The sequence below is a fragment of the Balaenoptera borealis genome (genome assembly GCF_965194805.1).
Source record: "Balaenoptera borealis genome assembly, chromosome: 2".
In the NCBI taxonomy this organism is placed as follows: Eukaryota; Metazoa; Chordata; class Mammalia; order Artiodactyla; family Balaenopteridae; genus Balaenoptera; species Balaenoptera borealis.
Genome location: NC_138867.1, coordinates 73,577,412 through 73,590,161, shown reverse-complemented (window position 1 = coordinate 73,590,161; position 12,750 = coordinate 73,577,412). Strand labels below are relative to the sequence as shown.

The following is a 12,750-nucleotide window of genomic DNA, read 5'->3' as shown; positions in this document are numbered from 1 at the left end:
GTTATGTGCACTGATAATATACTGTTGCGAGATGTTCTTTAGTCAGACCAGCCTGCATTGTCTGTTGGGCAGTTTTTTTTCTGATCAGTGTATTTCCACAACTACAAGCTTTTTGATGACAACTACTGTAAAAGTTCGATTCAGAGAACATGCTGGACATCATTTGGCCTTTGGGTACTGAGAATGTGATCAAATGTAACCTAAGTAGCTAGTCATAAAATAGTCGTGTAGATGGGATGCAATACGCTAAACATCAGTATATTAAAATCCTTTTAGAAAAGAAAGTATACCATTAACAACAAGAACAACAAAATTTCTGGAGCTTCAGAACCAAAATAAGTAGACCCTTGCTCTTGGGATCTTCGAGAACTTGGAACCATTCTTTGGAGCTTTGGTTTGGATTAAGAATATAGAGTGCATGTAGAAATTAGCAGAACAGAAGAAAATTTTGCATCATAGACACAAACTTCAGTGGATTGAAGGTTCGTTAGATACTCAAATGAAAGAAGATTTGAAGAAAGGAGAAATACTGTATGGAGAAAGTTGGAAAAATAAAAGATAAACCATGGGTACCCTTCCTACTTTGTGCCCTCTACTGGCACTCTCCTTGCCGACCACTCAGGCAACTTACAAGAAGTGATTTCTGATACAAGTAATTGAATAAAAAACCCTAATGTGCTCAGATTGTTTTTGGTCTCCATTCTGCTGCAGCAAGAAGTGACAGTCCTGCATACATTATGTCTGCCATTATGCAGTCTTCACCCTGGATTTCTAATTGTTTAAGATCTTTTGAATATCTTTATTCACTATATCAAATGATATCACTCACAAAGAACAAAGAAAGTCCACTTTCCTGACTTCAGGAATAATTCTTAAATATCCTTTTCTGATACAAATCTGAATTAGTTCTAAAGAGTTCCATATTAAGAAAATTCAAAACTATTTTTCTCCAGAAACTTACTCCATTGTATAACTCCCCACATTTCTGTGTAGGCATCCTTCCTCATATCTAATCTAAACCCTCTGTACTGCATTTTATTCTTTTCCCCTTTGTCTGGCTTTAGCATCAGAACAGATGGCCATCTTTTGTCAGTAATTGAAGACTGTTTCTAAGAAACATTGAGTCTGCATCAGAACTCACTTGTTAGGCAAAGCTCCTACTCAGGACAGAAGCCGGGACAGTCTTTGAAATCATAAGTGTGTCTTGAAGCTCTAGTTCCCCTTTTCCTCACTTTCAGTCATTTAATACCTTCATTTTTTTTTTTCTTTTTTCATCCCTTTTTTAAGATATATGACTAGTTAAATTTACTCACATTGAGGTGTAAATGACTGCTAAAGATTAAAATGTAACCCATTGGGGGATGGTGTCAATTTTAACAAAGAGCATTTTTTCTTAGATTGAGGTTTTAATCACAGGGTTTCAGTATCTATAAATTGGATAAAGTAGAGTGGGAGGAGGGAGGAGGATCACTGTCGACATCATTGAATCATTCTGTGCAGGCAGTCAGTTAAAATGCTCCATATGCAAGCAGCAGCCCTCTTCACTCATGATTCATGTAACAAATATTCACGGGGCATCTAGTGAGTGGGGCACTGGGACTCCAGCAGTGAATTAGACAATGTCTTATAGACCTTATATTCTTTTGAGGGGAGAAAAACAGTAAATGAACCAATAAAACCAAGAAAATGCCAAGTGTGAGAAATGTGGGCAGAGATTAGAGTAAGGTGAGGTGAATAGAGAGTCACTGGCTGGCTGCTTTGGATTTGGGTCAGGAAAGGCATTTCTTGGGAGAGGTCACCTCTAAATTGAGATCTGAATGTAATACAGGGCCAGCCGTAGGCAAAGAGGGAGAGCAGTATTCCAGGGAGAGGTAAGAACAAGTGCAAGGACTCTACAGATAGGGATAAACTTAGCATGTTAATGTCTGTTTCTCACTGGATCGAGGGAGTCTAGAGGATGAGGTTGGGGAGAGAAGGAGGGACCAATTGATGCAGGGCTTTGGTATGCTAGTGTAGAAACTTAAGATTTTATTCTAAGCATTGAGGGAAGCATCTGGAGCTGGATCTGATTGACATTTTCAAAACACTACCAACTTTTCTGTGTATGATAGCAGGAATGGAAGCAGGAAGACCAGTTGGGATGTTGAGTATTCGGGTGAGAGAAAATGATGACTCAGGATAGGATGGTGAAGGTGGAAACATAGAAAAAAGATTCCTTTAAGAGGGAGGTTGACAGGTCTTGCTGATGTGTTAAATGTGGAGTGTGAGTGAAAGAGAGGAGTCAAGAGTAATGCCTAGCATTAAGGCTTGACTAATTCAAGGGTGATGCTTCCTTTACTATTATAGAGAAGACTTAGGGAGAAATAGGTCTAGAGGTAAGACCAAGATTTCATTGTTCAATATGCTATAGTAGTTAGGGTCACAGATTTTGAAGTTAGGCATACCTGAATCTAAATCCTCCTGGCTTAGGTGCTTTCCAGCTCTATGATCTTGAGCATAAATGGACATCAGTATGAGCACAGGACTGTGAAAATGAAAAAAACAGGCAGTTCATAGAGAACAACTTAGGTACATCAGCATTATTACTAAATTTGAGATTAGAATTTAAAATCTGTTTTTTCTGTTGTCCAAATTTTAACATTCTTGGTTAATATTTTATGCCATGACTCCAAAATATCATCTCAAATTGCAGAGTTTAAGAATTAGAAACAGTATTGTTATTTTCTGACCAATTCCTTTGCTAAAAGTTTACATTCCTTTAAATATACCACAGTGTCGTTTTAGCCATGGAGTATGTTGCTTCCTAATGGTCAATTTGTCTACTAAGACATAGAGATAGTTATACCATTTTCCAGTACAAACATTGGTCATTTTCACATCTTTCATTATCCTGTATGGTTTTCTTTATAAAGACTAGGAACCAGCAATTATCCACTTTATACATATACTTTTGACCTTTTATTTAAAAATGTCATATTATATTCTGGTCTTCCAGAAGCACTTCTCTATTTGTTGTCTTTATCAAGCATAATTCATGAGTATCTCTTGCATTTTTCTAGGTTTCTGATGAAAATAGAACCCCGAATTCTGAATTTATTATGATGGTCAGGTTTTCAAGGGGGCTATAGTAGGAGGAATTAGAAAGAGTAATTTTTTCCAGTTGTGAGGAACTTACAGTATTCCTCTTTTTTAGGCCATGTCTTATGAGAAGTGGCATAGATTACAGTTGGGAGGGACAGAACTTGGAATAGCACTAAGGTCATTTTAAAATCATCAACTCTACAAAATACTTGTATGAAAGAAATTTATTTATGTTTTGAACACCTAAAATTTGTATATGCTCTTGATTGGTCAATATTCTGTGGTCCCACATTAGCTACCTTGGAGTTTCTAGACAGATAAAGAAGAGAGGATTATTTTCACTGATTAGGTGGATGCAAGGCCTTGAGGACAGATAGATGGTGATTTAGTACTTTATGTATCAGAGTTTTTTTTAAGTTTATTAATGAAAATACTGTTGAAAGAAGAATCAAGAAAGATAAATTGCACGTACCTCTTTCTCTCAAATAACAGTGCACTTAAACATGGCCCATTAATTTTCAGCCTGGAGGTATTATTGATGATGTAATACTCCTGCAAGAGTAGACTTTGAATTTAACACATTTTACTCATTCACGTTTAGCTCATTCAATATGATCAATTTATCAATATGTATGAGACCACCAGAGAACCTATTACAGAAATATGCATGCTTTGATACCTAATGCATATGCCTCTTCGTTGATGTAGAAAATGAGTTTGGTGGGCTAACTCAAGAGATTCTGAATGAAGGTGCAAAATAAAGATTCCCAAAATAATCAAGAGGTACTTTCAGTTGAAAGCATTATAGAGCCCAAAATTCTGAGTAAAGAAATCATTTTGTATTTGCTTCAGAGAGGCACTATTTATCTCTGTTGGCCAACATACTTTGAAACAACTATTTGGTTTTAATGGATATATATCGTGCCACTCTGCCATCAGTAATTTGAACAGCTTGAAATACTGTATGTCATCTTACATTGCTTTCTCTTTGAAGAAAACACAATCACTGGATTGTTTTTCATTGATTTAAAAACATTGACTTGCTGAAGTATGAGCCTGTGTGCAGTCATAATTCTTGTCTTTTCTTCCTCGGCAAAGCCTGTGATAATTCTTTGAGTTTCAAGCAGGTGTCATGCATTAGATCCAAGTGCTTAATAAATGCACCAGAAGTATATTTTTTTAAGGCCTTGTGTTTATCCCATTTCCATTTATCTTGTGAAATGTCTTCAAATGCTTTTCTAAAATCCTGGGAAAGAGCAGGTTAGCATTTCGACTTGGCAAGCAAAGCTAGTATGTGTAAGACTCTCCTGTCTATTTTGACCTTAACCAACACTGGTGATTCCTAGCCTGTATGCCAAGGGACCATGAGGAGTGACGGAGTTATTGGATGGGGCCCACAAATCCATATGTACACCAAGCTTTTTTTTTTTTTTTGGTAATCTGAATAAATATCTGTAACATGAAACTGTACATGCAAATTGTGGTTTTTTTCTAAACGCTGCTGTCATCAATAAAATCAAATGCATTTAAAAGTGATCCTTAATTCATGGTGACTTTTCGTCATGTTATATTTTCTCAGTTAATGGAAGGTACTGGGTACCTGTATTTTTTACATTGTAATTGACAGTGTTCTATGCATTAAATTTTAAGAAAAGATGACATTATTGACCACAGGTACCTCACTGATACCAAATTGAAATGATTTTTTATCATATCCTTGTTGTGAGCTGGTCATCAGCAATTTCACATTCATTTTGATCAACAGCATACTAATAAGTTAATATAACTAACAACAACTATAATAGCTATTGCATTGGGTGCAGACAGTTGTTTCGTTTTTACACCAATCCTGTAAAGTAATTGTTATTATTATTTCCATTTCCCTAAGAGGAAACCAAGTATATTGCCTTTGTACCAATGGAACGCTTGTAGGTAATGTGGCTATTAACCCTAACTTGGCCATCCGACTCTAAGTGCCTTTCTCTTTTGACTCCATCACATTGCAGAGCAGTATGACATGTAAGACATACATATCAAAGTTGTGCTTGATTCTAGAAGGCGTAGACTCATGGAAGTGATATGACTGGATCTGCCTTAAATTATTTTGAATCTGATCAATTGTGATTTTTTGAGAACATTTAATCTAGAAAGATTTGTTTGTGAAATCCATGAAATCATATGAATGCTATGCAAACCAGGCAATTAGAGCAACTACCCCTCACTACTAAACCAGCAGCCGCCTACTAGATATGTCCAAATTTGACTTACTATTTCAAATATCAAGAGAGACTAAGAAAAGAAAGGAAAGAAAAACAAGCAATGATATGGAAATTTAAAAGTATAGGAAAGAAAAGGTGGGAAGAGCTGCATGCAGTTCATGGACTTTAAAAATTAAGAGATCTGGGGGCTTATAGTAGAGTCCCTGAAGGTTTTCAGCTCATTAATTTCTCTGGTGAACTAGGTGCTAGCCTCACCTACCCGCTCTCTTCTGCATCCTTCGTCTCATTATTCTCCCTTCCACCGTGGAAAATCCTACTGTTTGTTTACAATCCAGAGTTTTAAAGAGGCTGAACTAAAATTGGCTGCTTCTGGGACATCCCTGCCAATGGATGGGGTCCAAATTGGCTCTGCCATGAAGAGGCAGCTATGCCCACATAAGGATATTTTGGCTTAGTGCTTCTGTCATCTTGTTGCCAGGCAGACAATCATCCAGGAGTGGGAAAATACAGCCAGGGCAAATGTTTATAGCTAGAGTGGTCAGCTGGTTAGAGCACTAGTCTGAAGGAAAGGCTATCTGGATGTCATGTTTGACTCCTCATGGGAAGCACCTAATAACAGACAAACCACTTAGCCTTTTAGTCCCCAGTCTGATGGACAAGGAGTACATATACCTCCTACCTGCCTAGGGATATTTTTTAAGTTTTCAGTTTATTTCTTCCAGTCCTGACTATACAGGAGACAACCACTTTCTTTTCTGTTTTGTGAACAGGGTTATAACTATCTCTGTAGCTTTTCTAATGTTACAGTCAAGTTTAGGAGAAAGAACAGTCTCGCAGCCTTGGAAGAAAGGCTTCCCTTTAAATGTTTTTCATCGGCTAATATATTACCTGAAGATGAGAAGACAGGGTGTGTGTACAAAAATCACATGTAGAAAGCATATGTGTAAAACATAGATGTATATACAGTATTTATGTAAAGATGTCTTTATCTAGACATTCCAGCACAGCTCCAGTTAAGCCACAACTTTTGTAACAGGAAAGCAAATCAGATTTGACTACATTCATTGGCTGTTTAACTGAAGGAGCCACACAGATGGGAAAGAAGCACAGACAAATTGCTTTTGGCTCTGCTTTCCTTTATAACAACATCAGATATTTTTAGTTTCTTTCTCTCTATGCGTTGTGCATGTTTCTGCCTCATATAGAAAGTCATTGCACATTGTCTTCATTAGTTTTGCCACGCTTTACTAACCCCATTTAGCTTTTCACTTACCTTTTAAATTCTGCAGATACCATGGGAAAGTCCATTTTTTCAGATGTAGGTGATGGGCAGATAGAAATAACTTAATGTCATGGAAATGATTCTTATTAGTAGAATAGAGAATCTTATACTTTTGATCTCATGGTGGATGCATATTTCTGATTAGCACAAAGTACCTTTCCAAGCTGGGTGGATCTATACAAACCTTAGTTCCAATAATTAGAACAGAATTTTCTCTATGACAGTCTCAGTGTAATGTAGTGAACTGTGAGAATCATTAAAAATTATTATTTGGGTAATGTCCACATGAACCTTTCATAGGCTGCCTATTTTGTTTTCACTCTCTTGAACTTTCCCATTTGTAAATAGCAATAGTTGTTATTTTCATATCCAGCTTCCTTGTGATATTACAGTGTGAGATTGGAAAGAGATGAGTATGGCTACAGATTTTGTCAAGTATTCCAGCAGGCTATCTCATCATTGTTATCCTCCAAAAGTGGTCTGTGAGCAAGGACTTAAAAACATATGACTCAAACAATGTGACACTTCTTAAAAAGTTAATCATAGAGTGCCATTTGACCAAGCAATTTCACTTCTGGGTATCTACCCCAAACTTGTATTCATGTAAAGACTTGTTGACCAATGTTTATAGCAGCTTATGCATAATAGTCCCAAATTGGAAACAATCCAAATGTCTATCAACTGGCAAATGAGTAAAGAAAATGTGGTATACCTGTGCAATGGACTACAATTCAGAAATAAAAAGTAACAAACTACTACTGATGCATGAAACAACAGAGGTTATACTAAGTGAAAGAAGCCAGAACAAAGACTACATATTGCATAATTAAATTTACATGAAATTTCTAGAAAAAGAAAATCTGTGAAGAAAAATGCAGATCACTAGCTGCGTGAGGCAGGAGATAATAGTGGAGATTAACTGCCAAGGACATGAGGTAACTTTTTGGAGTGATGAAAAGTTTTAATTAGTTAAGTGATGGTTGCACAATTATATATTTATTAAAAATCATTGAACTGATACTTACAATAGGTAAATTTTATGGTATGCAAACTAACCTTATAAGGTTATGATTCTGAATGCTAATTATTGATAGTTTCTATAGCTCTGTATCCACCTCATTATAATTTTGCATGCTGTGTGTTTCAGGGAGATTGGAGTGTGTATGTATGTATGTGTGTGTGAGTGTGAGACAGGTACTGCCCTCCCCAATATATTCCAGCTATTATGGATTTCTATCTGTTTTTTGAATATGCCAAATTCTATTCTGCTCCAGGAAATTCTTCTGCACATACTGTAACTTGCCATCCCTGGAATGTTCTTTTCCAACACACTTCTCAAGGCTGGCTCCTTTTCTTTCAGGTTGTTGCTAATGTACCTCCTCAGTGAGGGCTTCTCTAGTTTTGTAAAGGAGATTCCTGTCCCCAGTAATATTTTTGGCCACTTGTGAATTTCTTTCATAGCATTTGACCCAACTTTGAGTTAGTTTCATATGCATATATGTTTATATGTATATATTTAATATCTTCCCTAATAAAATATAAGGCATGTAAGTGGAAGTATATCCCAATGATCATTACAGTGTGGGTATTTAATATTTTGTAAGTAATTAATAAATAAGAGTATTCCTGGTATTACACCATGAAAGGTTAGAAAACTCCTTAATAATTTAGGTGGGTCTGCATTCCAGGTTTTTTTTTAAGGATTTCCATAGTCATGAATGGACTTGCCTCATCTAGCAAATGCTGATAATCCTGAAAATACTCTGGAAATAACCTTTTATTCTGAGGACTTCTGAGTGTGGGTGTAAGTCTTTATTGTCAGAGGATTCTGGTATCTGTGAGGGGCACCCTAATTTTCCCATGTCTATCTTTAAAAATCTCACATGATCCTGGGAGGCATAGAGGATCCAGATTTTTTCAGTGCCCTGCAATTACCAGTTGCTAAATATTGTTTTTTGACACCTCATCAAGCTCTTTTAAAAACCTACTTTAACAACTGAATTAGACCTCCCTGTGTACAAACCATAATACAAAAGTAATGTACAGTGAACTGTGGCCTAAATAATGAGGCTTCCCAAAAACTTAATCTTCCTCCCAGGAAGTAGCTTCTACTATGAAAAAATTTCACTCATTACATAATCTGACAAAATAGTATAATACAGTTTTAATAGCTACAGTTAATACATTAAACATGTGGTTTCTTCAATAATTACTAATTTTTACTCACTACTAATTTACTAATTTTTCTCACTACTAATTATGGTATTAAATTGTTCACTCCTTAATTTGTTCTGTCATAAGTTTTTATTTATTCCAGACTGACTGGTGATAGAGTTGAGACTTTTGCACTTCTACCATTAGCTTAACATCGTTGATATAAAATGCTGTATGTTGTAGTAGTTTATTATCGCATTATTTTTGGTGACTTAATTTTCCTGTGATGATCATCTCAGTTTAGCCATCCCAGATGTGAAATAGTTTCAGAGGATATTTAAAAAACTTACCAAGATTGTTCTTTGTAGTTTTATATAATTTTAATACCATTATGATAGTTGCCAGTTATAATTGTCAGTCCTCTCCAGCTGCCTGTTTGCTACAGGAAACTTAACTGCTGGAGTATTGTGTAGGCACACCAGGCAGCTGGCTTGAGAAGAGTTGAAAGACCCCCAGGAAGTACTTTTTGGACTGAAATGAATTGAAATGGGTAACTGCTTATTACTTTAAGGTGTATATATAAGTATTAGGTGTCTGTGTCTCTTTGTTAAGTGAGGCAGGCTTTATGAGGAATGTGGGAATAGAAATGCAGTAATCATTCACTTTCAGAGACTTTTGACACACGGGAGTGACCTACAGCACAAAATTTAAGAGTGTCCAAAACTCAGTAATCAAGTTAAATCTTATTTTAGTGCAATGTTTTAAGAAATTAAATTGGCAAACTGACCTGTGGGCCAGTACCTGTTTTTGTAAATAAAGCTTTATTGGACTGGGGGCTGAGATTAGGGTGAGGTGAGTGAGACAGGATCATGCAAGTGGAGAGTTGTCTCTTGTCTTTATTTAAAATTGTCATAAAAATACTTTTTTTGTAATAGATATTTTGTCTGAAATCTGATTTTTTAAACATTATGATTCATAATTTCCTAGTTTCTCTGAGATCTTCCCAAGATATGGTAGCTATAGGAAAGCTTAATAACCCACACTAATTTGGGGAGAGATGTGGAATTAATGTATTTGGGGGTATACATTGGATCCCTGAAATTCCAATTTTATTTAAAATGCCTGTGTCAGAGAGGTTGTTTTAAAAGGGCAATGCAGCAACTGTATATTCTAAATGCTTTTCCTTAACTAGAGCTGCAAATGTTTAGGATATTGTAAAATTGAATTTTTTTTTGGACTCTGACCGTGCTTATATTGAGAACAATTATATCTCAGGGTAGTCATCATGTCTGTGTAAAAATAAATGCTGTTACCTTTAAGTTTTGTTCAAAATCTACCCTTTATTTTGATTTATATAGATTTTAACATTCAAAAATAAGATATTAAAAGTAGACACATATATATATATCCCTATAATAAATATTCCATATATATGTATTCACACATATCATGGAGAAAACAAAATCTGTTTTTCCTTGAATGAGTCCTACATAAATCCAAAACAATTGGAAGAATCAAGAAAATATAAAACTGTTTAAAAGCAAATGGTGATTCATATTTATCTCACCATTGATGCTTACTTTCTAGATATTTACTTGGTTGACTACTCTAAATATTTTTTTTAGGCTGCCACTATGGCTGTGTCTCCACAATTTTTTTGGACCTTATTATTACATGGGTTGATATTTTGTTTGATCCAGACTCTTATAAGGATACAGTGTAATATAGAGGTGGATGATGATGCAGCCTGCTTTCCTACAGAGTGTGGCAGAGTTGAGCAGCTAGTTTACGATCTAAGAATATGGCTTTTGAGTCGTAAGAAGCTAGATGGTTTAAACATGCTCTGCACTCTATCAAGTGGGGGCTGCCTTTTTTCCCTTCCTTTTTTTCCCCATAATAGCACCTCTTGAACTACTATGCTCCCAGGTAATGTATTCTCTTCCTTGCTTCTTATTCCCTCATTCCTCCTTAACCCCTCCCTACCTTTGAAGGTCCAGCTATGAGATAATCCACACTTCCTTCCTTTTTGCAGTTACTTACAGAAACCTCATTCCTGAGTATTTTAACCTCCACTTGTCATTCTTATCAACACTACTCCCTGTCATACCTCTTAGTGACTTCAGTATCCACAGAGATGATACTCAGACTTTCAGCTTCTTGACTTCTTCTTCATTACTCTATTTTTCTACCTTACATCAGACATTTATTTCCAAGATCATATCAATTAATGCATTCCCACCATATTATCAGTTTTAGGTATTCTACTTTCTGACCACCTCCTGTCTTTCCAGCTGATAACAAAACTCCCCAAGCTGATCCAATCACATTTTCACTGTCCTCCCTTACCCTGTTTCATGTTCTCACCTCCCTCTTTGTCCAGCTTAGATTCTATGGTTTGCATTTATAAACATTACTTTGCATATGCCCTGATTTCCCTTGTTCCCCTCTCTTTTACTAACACAGGAATTAAACCCAATCAGACTAAATCTAGTGATTGAGCTCTTAATCACTACAGTATACATATATTATCTCAGTTGAGTCTTGCAACACACCTGTAAAAATAAATCAGAAAGTAGAAGCTTGGAGAAACTAAGTAAGTCTTCTGTGATCACACAGCTTGTATGTGGTGTAATAGTTTTTAAACTTTGCCTACTTTGTATCTATATCTAAGCAGCTGAACTTGTCTGGGGAAGTTTATGCTGACTCATTTCACTTTAAATTTCATGCCATTTCAGAATAGAATATTCAGAAGTAGACCTCAAAAAATATAGTCATCTGATCTTTGACAAAGGAGCAAAGGCAATACAATGGAGAGAAAATAGTCTTTTCAACAAATGATGCTGGAACAACTGACATCCACATGCCAAAAAAATGAATGTAGATGCAGACCTTACACCCTTCACAAAACTTAACTCAAAATAGATCACAGACTTAAATGTAAAACACAAAACTATCAAATTCCTAGAAGATAACATAGGAGAAAATCCAGATGATCTTGGGTTTGATGATTTTTTAGATGCAACATCAAAGGCACAGTCCATAAAAGAAAGAATTTATAATCTCAACCTCATTAAAACTTCTGCTCTAAGAAAGACAGTATCAAGATAATGAAAAGAGAAGCCACAAAATGGGAGAAAATATTTACAAAAAACACATTTGGTAAGGGACTATTATCCAAAATATACAAAGAACTCTTAATACTCAACAGTAGGAAAACAAACCATCCAGTTAAAAATGGATCAAAGACCTTAGTAGTCACCTCACCAAAGAATAAGTACAAATTGCAAATAAGCATATATGTCATCATATGTTATCAGGGAAATGAAAATTAAAACAATAATGAGATACCACTATATACATATTAGAATAGACAAAATCCGAAGCACTGAGAACACCAGATGCTAGTAAGGATGTGCAGCAACAGGAATGCTCGTTCATTGCTGGTGGGAATGCAAAATGGTGCAGTCACTTTGGAATAGAGCTTGGTGGTTTCTTAGAAAACTAAACATACTCTTATTAGAAATCCAGTAATCCTGCTCCTTGGTATTGACCCAAACAAGTTGAAAACTTATGTCCACACAAAAACCTGAACGTGGATATTTATAGTAGCTTTATTCATAATTGTCAAGATGTCCTTCAGTAGGTGAAAGGGTAAATAAACTGTGGTACATCCAAGCAATGGAATATTCTTTAGCTCTAAAAAGAAATGTGGGGCTTCCCTGTTGGCGCAGTGGTTGAGAATCTGCCTGCCAGTGCAGGGACATGGGTTCGAGCCCTGGTCTGGGAAGATCCCACATGCCATGGAGCAACTAGGCCCGTGAGCCACAATTACTGAGCCTGCGCGTCTGGAGCCTGTGCTCCGCAACAAGAGAGGCCGCGATAGTGAGAGGCCCGCACACCGCAATGAAGAGTGGCCCCCGCTTGCCACAACTAGAGAAAGCCCTTGCACGGAAATGAAGACTCAACACAGCCAAAAGTAAATAAATAAATAAACAAAGTAAACAATGCGTTTAA

At 36.2% G+C, this 12,750-nt stretch overlaps 2 long non-coding RNA genes across 2 annotated transcripts in view; one reads left to right on the top strand and one right to left on the bottom strand.

Moving 5' to 3' along the window:
- Nucleotides 1-12,750, top strand: part of LOC309622627 — a 495,128-nt gene that overhangs the window by 15,724 nt on the left and 466,654 nt on the right. The window lies entirely within an intron of this gene.
- The window catches only part of LOC309622534, an 18,650-nt gene extending 5,900 nt beyond the window's left edge, over nt 1-12,750 (bottom strand). Inside the window, exons 1-3 of the long non-coding RNA XR_014240947.1 lie at nt 5,560-12,750; nt 3,554-3,633; nt 2,445-2,524 (exon numbers count right to left, since the gene is read on the bottom strand). This is a non-coding gene — a long non-coding RNA (uncharacterized lncRNA). The remainder of the gene's footprint in view (nt 1-2,444; nt 2,525-3,553; nt 3,634-5,559) is intronic.